The sequence below is a fragment of the Hyaena hyaena genome, unplaced genomic scaffold, assembly GCF_003009895.1.
Source record: "Hyaena hyaena isolate Hyena2069 unplaced genomic scaffold, ASM300989v1 scaffold_712, whole genome shotgun sequence".
NCBI classification, from domain to species: domain Eukaryota; kingdom Metazoa; phylum Chordata; class Mammalia; order Carnivora; family Hyaenidae; genus Hyaena; species Hyaena hyaena.
The window spans coordinates 687970-698992 of NW_024081340.1; the positions used below are offsets into that span (position 1 = coordinate 687970).

At 32.9% G+C, this 11023-nt stretch overlaps 1 non-coding gene across 1 annotated transcript; it reads left to right on the plus strand.

The window, feature by feature from the left end:
* Window positions 1–10611: 10611 nt before the first annotated feature.
* Window positions 10612–10718, plus strand: LOC120220571. Its single transcript, XR_005525625.1, has one exon. It is a non-coding gene; the product is annotated as a U6 spliceosomal RNA (small nuclear RNA).
* The last annotated feature ends 305 nt before the right edge of the window (window positions 10719–11023 follow it).

Below are 11023 nucleotides of genomic sequence, written 5' to 3' on the forward strand. Positions count from 1 at the left end.
AAGCACTTATAATAAAACACTGTTATTCCACTGGCTATATCTAATTTTCTGTTAATTTCAAATAGATAAGAAATGGAAAATAAAAGCATTATTAGTAAAAGGAAATGTGAAGATTTTCTATATGGATAGAAGAAGAAAATTGTATTTCACTAATTTAGAGTGGATAGTGGGAGAGAAGATGTATTTTACAAACTCTTTCTCAATCTTTTAAAAAAATTTTTTTTAATGTTTTATTTATTTCTGAGAGGGAGGCACAGTGTGAGTGGGGAAGGGTCAGAAAGAGAGGGAGACACAGAATCTGAAACAGGCTCCAGGCTCTGAGCTAGCTGTCAGCACAGAGCCTGATTTAGTTTAATAAGACTAGTGGAACAAAAGAATTACACCTTTCTTCTTTCTAAGAAGGACACTTCTTGTTTTCAAAACTAAAATTGTTCACTTACAATTTTATAAGTAGGAAGTTTTGAAGATGAGCTTTTATAGAATGTTTTTAGTTGAAAGTGATTGAAATTCCAATTTAATGGGGACACAGCTATCAACTACAAGTTCATTATGAACACATTTAAAGTCCTACCTATCTTTTTTCTAACAATATTCCAACTTTTTCCAAAAAGTGTTACTCTTAGCAGAAACACTAAACAAAGTAAAATATTTATAGAAATGAAAGACTGAATTTTTAAAATTATACATCCAATTGATAAGTTTTTCACTTTATATTTAACACTTCATAGAGATATAAAGATCCCAAGAGGAAAAAAAAAAGAAAAAAAATACGATCATAGCATGTGGGTAGTATGGTAAAGTTGTATCTTATATTTATAAACATGTAAGTATATAATAAATATGGCAGATGAATTATAAGTTAGAAATCCACTTAAAACAATAGAATAATATTGTGATACAATGCTTTTACTTTCTAAGATATTTCCAAAACATAGTATGAACTAAGAAGTATATTTAAAGAAATACAGTTGATATTATACTGATGGATAATTATCACTATATGGAAGCCCAAATCCATATAAAGTACAATACCAGGAGTGAACTGTAATGTAAACTATGACTTTTGGGTGATTACAGTGTGTCAATTTGTAATAAATGTTCCACTTTGATAATTGAGGAGATTCTGCATGTGTGGGGCCAAGAGGTATATGGTAGATCTCTGTACTTTTTCTCAATTTTGCTGTGACCTTAAAACTGCTTTAAATAAATAAAGTCTTGAAAATATATAGTAAAATATGTTAAAGGTAGAATATCATGATACCTAGATAAATAGAAACACAGTATGGATTTCTTAGTAAAATACAATCATAGAAAAAGGGATTCAGCTATTTTAAGGATGAAGATACAAAGACGTAAAGAGGGGGTTCAAATTTTCATGGACAGAATGACATTTTAGGGACAAAGACAAGGATTTATCTTAGTGGTAGTGTGCAATGTAATGATGCATTACATTGGTGTAGGTTTCTAAGCATAAGATGGTTGTGATTTGCCTTCTGGATAAAATACAGTGCTCTTGACCATGATTTCATTGTTAATGAGTCAACAATATTTATTAAAGATGTAGAAACACACCTAAAAAACAAGGTTATATATTGATCAACTGATGCAAATATTACCAGAAGCTCATAGGAACCTAACCCTGTATTTCCCTGAGGAGCAGTGCTTTAGTACTTGCTAATTCAGTTATTTCTAGTGTTTGCATAGATTTTATAGAATATAAGTAACCACAAATAGAAATAATAAACTGTGTTAATATTAGCAAATAGAATATTTTTATTTTATATATTTTTTCATAGAATATATGATCATCTTTATCACCGCCATCATGAACCAGATGGTTATCATATTTTGATTTGCTAATTACAGCAACCTCTTACCTGGTCTTTTTCCACCTTTGTTCCCTATGCTTGTTCTGTACACAGCAAGTTGTAAGACAGATGTGTTACTCCTTGGTTCAAAGCCCTGTGAACCAAGAGTTCATTTCACTCAAAGTTAAAGCCAAACTGCTTAGAATGGACTCAAGCCTCAGAGCATCCCCAGACTGTCCCACCACTTTATCTATCTGACTTTAATTCCTATACATCCCTCCTTGCTGGCCTCACTCTGCTTTAGCCGTTGGGTTTCCTTGCTTTTCTGTCTGGAAACCTGATATCTACATGACTTACTCCCTCCTCTCCATGAATTCTTTGCTTAAAAGTCCTCTCCATGTGGCTTTTCCTGACCACCCTATTCAAAATTGCCTCCATACCCCCATCCCATATTTCCCAATCTCCTTCCTTACTGGTTTTTTTTTTTTCTGTAACACTTACCATCCTTTAATGTGTTGTAAACTTTATTTATTTGTGTTTATTATCTGCAGATAGAGTCTAGATAGAATGTACTTCTGAAAAAGTAATTTTTAGTGCTTTCTTAAATTTTTAGTATTCTCCATTTTTCTTCCAATTTGATAATCTGAGAAAACTTAGGTTCTTTAATGTTCACCAGCTTATAGTTATAGCAACAGCAACCACAAATAATCATTATAAAATTTAAATAACAAATATTCATTGCTTAAATTATACCTTTGATTTTACTAATTAAGCTATATTATAATCCACAAACCACATGTATGGTAGATTTTTGCATTCCTAAAACAGTCACATAATTTTAGATTGGTAAATAATCACCATGTGTTTTCTAAAGACTCCCAAATCCTTATCTCCAGTTCAGTGACCTCTGTTGAACACTGAACCTATATATTAAGCTGTCTAGTGCAAGTCGTCATTTGGTCATAGCCTAAGTCCTCAAGCTCCACACCCCTTTCCTAACCTCTCTTTTCTTCCTTCTTGTCATGATAAACCTCTTTCAATACCTTGAACAAGTTATGGTTTTTCTTGACTACACACTTTTGCACACACATTTTCCTCTGTTTGGAAAACAATCCAGAAATCCCTCAACACATGCTGTTTACTCTCCTACTTATCCTTAATGTCTCAGCTTAACTGTAGACTGATTTTCCTAGAATATGTTAGGTGATCCACTGTGTTTTCATAGCATCCTATAGCATCTTCATATTTTATTAGCACTATTTGTTGAATATAAGCTCTGCAAGAGCAAGAATTCAGCAAGTCTGTCTCTAGTGCTTCATGTGTTACCTAGCACATTGTAGGTACTCAGTATATATTTGATCAAACGAAAAAATAGTAAATTGGTAACACAAATGTAATAAAACATATCATCAAAAATATTTAATGACATGGGAAAGTGGTCAGGTATAATGATAAGGAAAAAATACATACTATGGGAATACATATAGTGTGATTTTAATTTTGTAAAATAAGACAATATAAATTTTTACACTGAAAAAAGATTAGAAATATACCAACATGTTAATAGAGAAAATATTTTAAAGTTTATTTATTTATCTTTGAGAGAGAGAGAAAGTGAAAGTAGGGGAGGGGCAGAGAGACAGAGGGAGAGAGAATCCCAAGCAAGCTCCATACCATCAGTGCAGAACCTGACATGGGACTCAAACCCACAAACTGCAAGGTCATGACCCAAGCCAAAGTCAGATATGTAACCAACTGAGACACCCAGGGACCCTGAAAAAATGTTTTGTTGGGAAAAAATTATGTGATTTATTTTTATGATCAGAAAGAAAGATTTATTCAAAAAGAGAAAGTCATATTCTTTTATATATTCCTGTTAAAAACATTAATAAGGATTAAAACCCATTATTTTCCAATTCATCCTTAGTCATTTTTTATGGAAGGTTTTGGTATTTTTATACTCTTTGTGTCCCATGAAACATTTTGCAAAGCAGACCCAACAATTCTATGTTAGTATAGCTCTTCCTAAAGGCACCCTGAGCACAAATGTAATTCTACATTTTTATATGATATATTATTTGTAATTCTATAATGTAATTCCATTCTATTTAATCTGTTTTTTTAAAACCCATTTCTCTCCTGAGTAATTACTTCTGAAAACATAGCCATCTTTTTTACAGTTAAGATTTGGAGAGTTTGGCATTCTTTCTTCAATAGTCAAATTTAAAGAATGTGAAATTTGTTATACTTTTGTAGAAAATATATGATACTATCAAAGAGCCACAGATCACCATAAATGTGAATTACTTCACAGTGGGATTAGGCACAAAGTACGTTATATTTTTGCTATCTCACAGCTTAGTAATTCTGGCTGGCTTTTTAATATTCAAGCCACTCATTTTTATTTCTTGATTACATTTAAAGATTATTCTGAAATGAAAAATCCAATATTGTTTATTGTGATTAATTTTAACTTTATTCAACAAATGTGTATAGAGTACCTTCAAACGATTGGCAGAGTGCTAAGCTTTGACGGTACAGAATGAGTAAGATTGAGTCCCTGTCTTTGAGGTCTATTTAGGGAGAAATTTTACAAAAAGATATATGACAATATAGCACAATAAATCCTGTTATATAGGGAGAACAAAGTACTGGAGAGAAAGAGATTGAAGGCGGGTGTCATTGAAGCCACTTGTACCTTTTACTTCTTTTCTGGTTCAAGCTACCATCACCTCTTACCTTGATTGGCAGAATAGCCCACAACTGGTCCCCCTGTTTCAATCCCTGCCTTCCTGTAATCTATTCTCAACACAGAAGGCAGATGATAGTTTCAAAAATGTGTTCAGTATGTCCTTCCTTTGCAGAACCACCCAATGGCTCCCTGTTTCACTGAGTGAAAGTGAGTCCAAATCCTTCCTGACTATGGCCTCCCACCCCCACCCCAAATTGCCTCGTTGACCTTTTCTCTTTCTGTGTTCTCCTTTGCTGAATCTGCTGTAGCTACATTAATTCTTTGATGATCAAACCTATCAGAATATTTATGCTTTGGGGACCTCACACTTGCCTTCCCTTTGCCAGAAAACTCATGATCCAGCATGATTCTCTCCTTACTTACTTTAAGCCTGGATCACATATAACCTACTGTATGAGGCCTAACCAGGCCAGGGCATCTCAAATTACAACTTGTACTTTCAAACACTCCCCATTCCCCAATCCTATCATTATTATTATTATTATTATTATTATTATTTGCATTGCACTTAGAACTATCCAACATTCTTATCATTTCTCTCTCTCCTTCAGTCACAGATATTCACTAATGTATTGAATACATTTAGAGAAGGAGCTTGCATACATGTTAAATATTCAATAAATGATAAAATGATAAAAGGGTGATTTAACCTAGTCTTTATTATAGTAAAATCTTAGGTTTTTACCAATTCAGAATTTTTCTTAGATTCATTTGAGATTTATCTTTACATCTTCTATTAACAAATTGTGTGTGTGTGTGTGTGTGTGTGTGTGTGTTTGGTAACTAACTTTTAAGTTGGAATAAGAGAAAAGAAAGTATAGCCTCTTTAAGAAAACTATTTTCAATCAATTTTCAGAATCTATACAGAGCAAATGAAAATCTGATTTCTAGCTAAAAACCTTGATCTAAGATTTTGATTATTTTTTGTTGCTGTAATTATATGTTACTAATGTAATAAAATTGCATTTCCTTTAAATTGGTGAATTCTTCAGATTTGAACTGATTTTGGACTAGCCTTTGCAACTATTTATTCTACATTAAAGAACAATTGCAGTAATGTTAAAAGAAATCATATAAATATAGGTATTAAATGGAATGTTGCAAAGATGTAGTCTTTATAAACCTCTGACATTCTAAGAATCTTTGGTTCCTGATGGAAGACACTACTAAGAGCCTTTAGTCAGGCAAATAGCTAAATTGTGTTCTGTTGGAAAGACACATTAGAAACACATTAATTATTTGAGGCAACTGGGGTACCATTTTTTCACTCTAACATTTCAGCGATCTTAAAAAAGGGAAATGGAAACAATGGACTAGCAACTAAGCCTTGTGGTGGCCTGGAAGGCTTAGTGACTGCTCTAAGTGTTCAGTATTCATAGAAATGTGGTGCTTTCTCCCCATTAAGGGAGTGTGTTGCTTCCACTGAGCAATCAAAGCAGTGAGTGCATGGAATTGACTTTTGTGTGTTGTGTAATGTGAGGGTTTCACATTTTGGGCAATTCTCCATTACATGTAATGGCGTGTATTTGCCAAGTAGTTGGTCAGAAATGTAGTTTAGTTCCTGGTCATGGACCTATGATCCTGAGCTCACTACGAGGGAATCCGTATTCATTTTCTAAGGGACCCTAGGTCTCTCTCAGTGACACTTAAAGAAGTTAACTTTGTTAAGGAAAAAAGATGTGATGACAATAACGATCTACTTGGCATTTTAAAAGACCCAGGGCTCCTCCCACTCTTCCCTGGAGAAATTACCTAACTGCTAATTTGCTATGCAGAAAAGCCTTCCAAACTGCCTGCTGCCAGATTAGCTTTATTAGGGATACAAATTAACTTGCTTTGAGTTGTGGGCTTGTCTTGTGGAAAAGGATGCAAACAGATTACTGAATGAAAACAAGTGTATAGATGCCCACTTACCATCAAGATGTTAGAATTAACTAAAAGAGCATATTAGTAAGTTGGTCTTTTTTCTCAAATTACCAAGCAGGTGGGAGGTTTGAATTGGTATCTTTTGTGAGCTCTAGGTTTGAAATGAAGAGAGTGTGAGTTTCCCTCCACCCCCGATTATCTTCTGTTCATTTTAATTTGAAGTTCTCAAAGATATTTCAAAGTGAGATACTGTTCTTTCCCTTTCTCTTTCAAAGTTTAATCAATTAGCATTTGACATGTGTATGAAATGATAAGCATTAGCTAGCATAATAAAGAAGCAGGAAAGCAATTTGTCTTTTCCAGCTATATATTTGAAAAATTAATCACTGCTTATAAATCCTTCCCAAGTCCTTGTTCCCCCCCACTAACAAATGAGTTTGTATTCTGAAATTATTAAAGAGTAATTACAGTATAAACAGAAAGTGGTGAGTATGGGAGGGTTGACTGATTTGATTCTATTTAGCATTTGGCCTTCTCTTTTTATCATTGTTAATTAAATAAGCTCAATTTAGGTTGGAGAAGGTTGCTAATGTATGCAATGTATGCAACATTGCTATGAAATCTTTAAGATGCTCTAAACTGTAGATACCCTATACAACAGAAAGATCCCTCTACAGAGACTGGGGATCAAATCCTGATTCTGTCACTTTTTGTGTGGCCTTCGATAAACAGCTTATCTTTTATGAATCTCAATTTTCTCATTGTAGATAGCATGAATGTAACATTCTATAGGAAATGGCTGTGACAATTATGGAACATCTTTGTATGATTTTCCATAAAATTAGAACATCATCTTGATCTTCTTCTGTTCTACATCTAGTTTGGCCTGCAGAGGATTAACATTGACTTTCTGATGCCAAGATCAAGGACAGATAATAGTTATACTTTAATGTAATTGTCAGAGGAAGAGCATAAACTTTGATGTGTAAGTGTGGCATAATATGCAGTTTTTAATGCAGTTCTGTCTTTTAAAACTTTTTCTTTTGCCTTTATGGGGTTATTCTTGCATAAATCTGAGTTCACTTGAGGGAAGTTTCCAAGTAGCAGCTGGGTTATTTCTGGGTTGAAGGTATTCAAACCTCTGACTAAATCTTAAAAACAGAATAATTTTCTTCCCTCAGATAGTAGTGTAATGGGAAAGGTGGTTGGACTATTTGGATGAGTATATAAAAGCTTAAATTAAAATATGGGGAGAGAATACTTTCATAGATTCATTTTCTAGTTATAACATGTTATCCTTCCCTAGCTTCATAAAGAATCCTCTAAGATTATATGAACACAAAACCCAAACAACCAACACCACTGGTTCATTAATGTCACACTTCATCCATTCTTCCTGTGTGTTCAAACATCATACAACCTTAAAGTAAAACGAAGAAAAACAAAACAAAAAACAAACTAACCCCCAAAGTAAATAACAACAACAAAAACTACTACCAATACCATAACCTACTACAACAAAAAGCCAAACCCTAAGCCATAAGTAAGAGATATTTAGAAGTAATTTAGATTGTTAACATTGCTGTGTTTCAATAGCATAAAGACTCTTTACATAATAGAGTTTATATGTACTTAGACAATGATTAAAGGGATAGAAAGAGTAGAGATTCCAAATGTAAAAGATTTAAATTTCTAACACATTTCTGTAGTATGACTTTAATAAACCACCAAAAGTTTTGAATGTTCCAGTTCTCATTCCTTAACTGAAAATTGCATTTATTGAGAATCATTATTTAAAATTCCTACATACCTCAATCAAATGCATTTTGAAGAATATCTTTACATTATTATTATTACAACAACCTATAAAAAAGGTATATTCTAGCCATTGAAGAAACTAGTTTCAGAGAGTTTAAAAGTTATATGCCCAAGGATTAAAGTTGTTTTAGTGGTAAGACCAGGTTTTGAACCCTATTTTCAAAACTGATGTTCATTTCATTCCCGGTAACATCTACCTTGCCTACTGTATAAGACTATTTGTAAATGTCAAATAAAATAATATGTTTGAAAGCATTTTACAAAACTAAAATTCTGTTATAGATCTGCATATATGTTGAATGTATATGTGATCTCTCCCTTTTGGGGAGATTTCATGAGAAACTAAGCCACATGTAAACAATGTGGTGTAATGGAAGGAATTTGACTTTTAGGATTAAATGGGGGTTTAAAAAGGTCTTGTGGGATGTTATTTTATACTTTATCACAGTAGAACAAGATCCATGGCTTTGCCTTTGACATTTTCCTCATTCACAACTAGTTTATCACAGCTTATTCCTCTTCCTGATTCATATCCCAGCCATGATTTCTCAGAGATACTTTCCTTGAATACCCAATTTAATATCCCATTTCCACTATGGTACTTTTACTGTTTTCCCCACTTTTAGCGTTTTAACAAAATTTATTATTACTTACATTACTGATTTTTATTGTTATTATTTGCTTGCTTACTATCTTCTTTAGGGGGACCTGTCTTCTTTAGGTGCCAGTTAGGCTGGCCATTAACTAGCTATATGACAATGCAAGTTACTTAACTCTTCTGGACCTAAGAATTCTCATATTTTAAAATACGAGCAAAACTACAGCTTCCACAGAGAGTTTTCACATACATTATTCTTAAAATAAGGAAATGAGAAAATCAGACTCAAAGGGCAAACAAATCTTTTTCAATTCTAAAGTTTGATATATCTAAGTCTTTGATGTATAGCTTACATGTATTTGGTCTATAAGTAATCACATAGAAATATGTACAAAGGCATATTAGGATTTGGAATCCTTCTACATTATTTCTTTTCTCCTACTGACTATTCATATTATTTAAGATCCAAGTATGCTGTGACTATTACTATTACAAATACACATTCTGTATATTTGCTAGATAGTGCAAGTTTTTAAAGTTGATAAAATATGATATTTTTATAAGTATTTTTCCTTAGAATTTTAGTCAAGATCTTGTTTAGAGTTATGATCAATGCGCAACAATGATAGTCTCTGAAGAAATCTACTCTTTGTCTGCCTTTATCATTGTATTTCACATTTATCGTATTTGGGGTCTATACAGATAGTGATCATTCACTCCTCACTGTTTTGTTCCATCAGAATCATTCTTTGCATGTCACTTTTTTTTCTAAAACAGGAATTTAGGCTTATGTAAGGATAACACTATGTTTCAAACTAAATAAAATGAAGAACTTCAAATTTTTGGTGATGACACTATTGAAATGATTGTTAAAGTGCATTTCATTTTCGAATCAAAGGATCATGCCCTAGAAGAATAAAAGGACCAGAAAGGAAACTTAATGAATCTAATTTAATTCAATATTTATTTCTTGTTTCCATTGCTCAATTATTTTAGGATTTAAAATGTTATTAAATCGCCTTTGGAGTGAACTCTAAGTTTTTAGGTTCTTCCATAGCCTGTCTGAAAGAAGTCTTTGGGGGGGTTGGTTGAACTGCAAATTGTATTTCTATTTTCAGTGGCTTTCTAATTTAAAATTTTCTTTAAAATTTTTACCTCTCCAAAATATTTTTTTACTTGAAGTGCACAAAATTAGGATAATCATTTCTTTTTCATAACATTTACATCATTAGTTATACAAGGTATTTTTATTTATTTACTTACTTATAATAAAATAAACACCCAAGAACCCATCACCCGATACAAATATTAGAATATCAGTAATAACTAACATCCACTTAGTCTTCCACTAACTTGTTCCAAATGATCTCAACCTTCCTGTGTCAGGCATTTACCCATTACCTCTTCCACTCACCTTTCCTTTCTTACCCTTACTTTCATTCTCACCATAACCATTGCATCCATTGCCCTTAGTCCACAAGCTCTGTTTTACTAAAAGAGGATGTGGAGAAAAGGGAACTCTCGTACTGTTGGTGGGAATGAAAACTGGTGTTGCCACTCTGGAAGATAGTATGAAGGTTCCTCAGAAAGTTAAAAATAGAAGTGCTCTATGATCTAACAATTGCATTACTAGGTATTTACTCAAAGAATACAAAAACACTAATTCAAAGGAATACATGCACCCTGATGTTTATAGCAGCATTATATATAATAGACAATTATGGAAACAATCTAAGTGTTCATTGACACTTGATAAAGAAAATGACACAGTGCTCATTTTGGCCGCGCATATACTAAAATTGGAACAATACAGAGAAGATTAGCATGGCCTCTATGCAAAGATGACATGCAAATTTGTCAAGCATTCCATATTTTAAAATAAGAAGATGTGGCATATATATACATAATGGAATGACCTGGATGGTGCTAGAGAGTATTATGCTAAACAAAATTAAGTCAGTCAGAAAATGACAAATACCATATGATTTCACTCATATGTGGAATTTAAGAAACAAAACGAGTGAACAAAGAGAATAAAAAGAGAGTGGGAGGTAAACAAAGAAACAGACTCTTAACTATAAAGAACAATCTAATGGTTAACAGAGAGGAGATGGGTAGGTGGATGAGTTAAATAAGTGATGGGGATTAAGGCGTGTACTTGTGATGTGCTCTGGGTGTTGT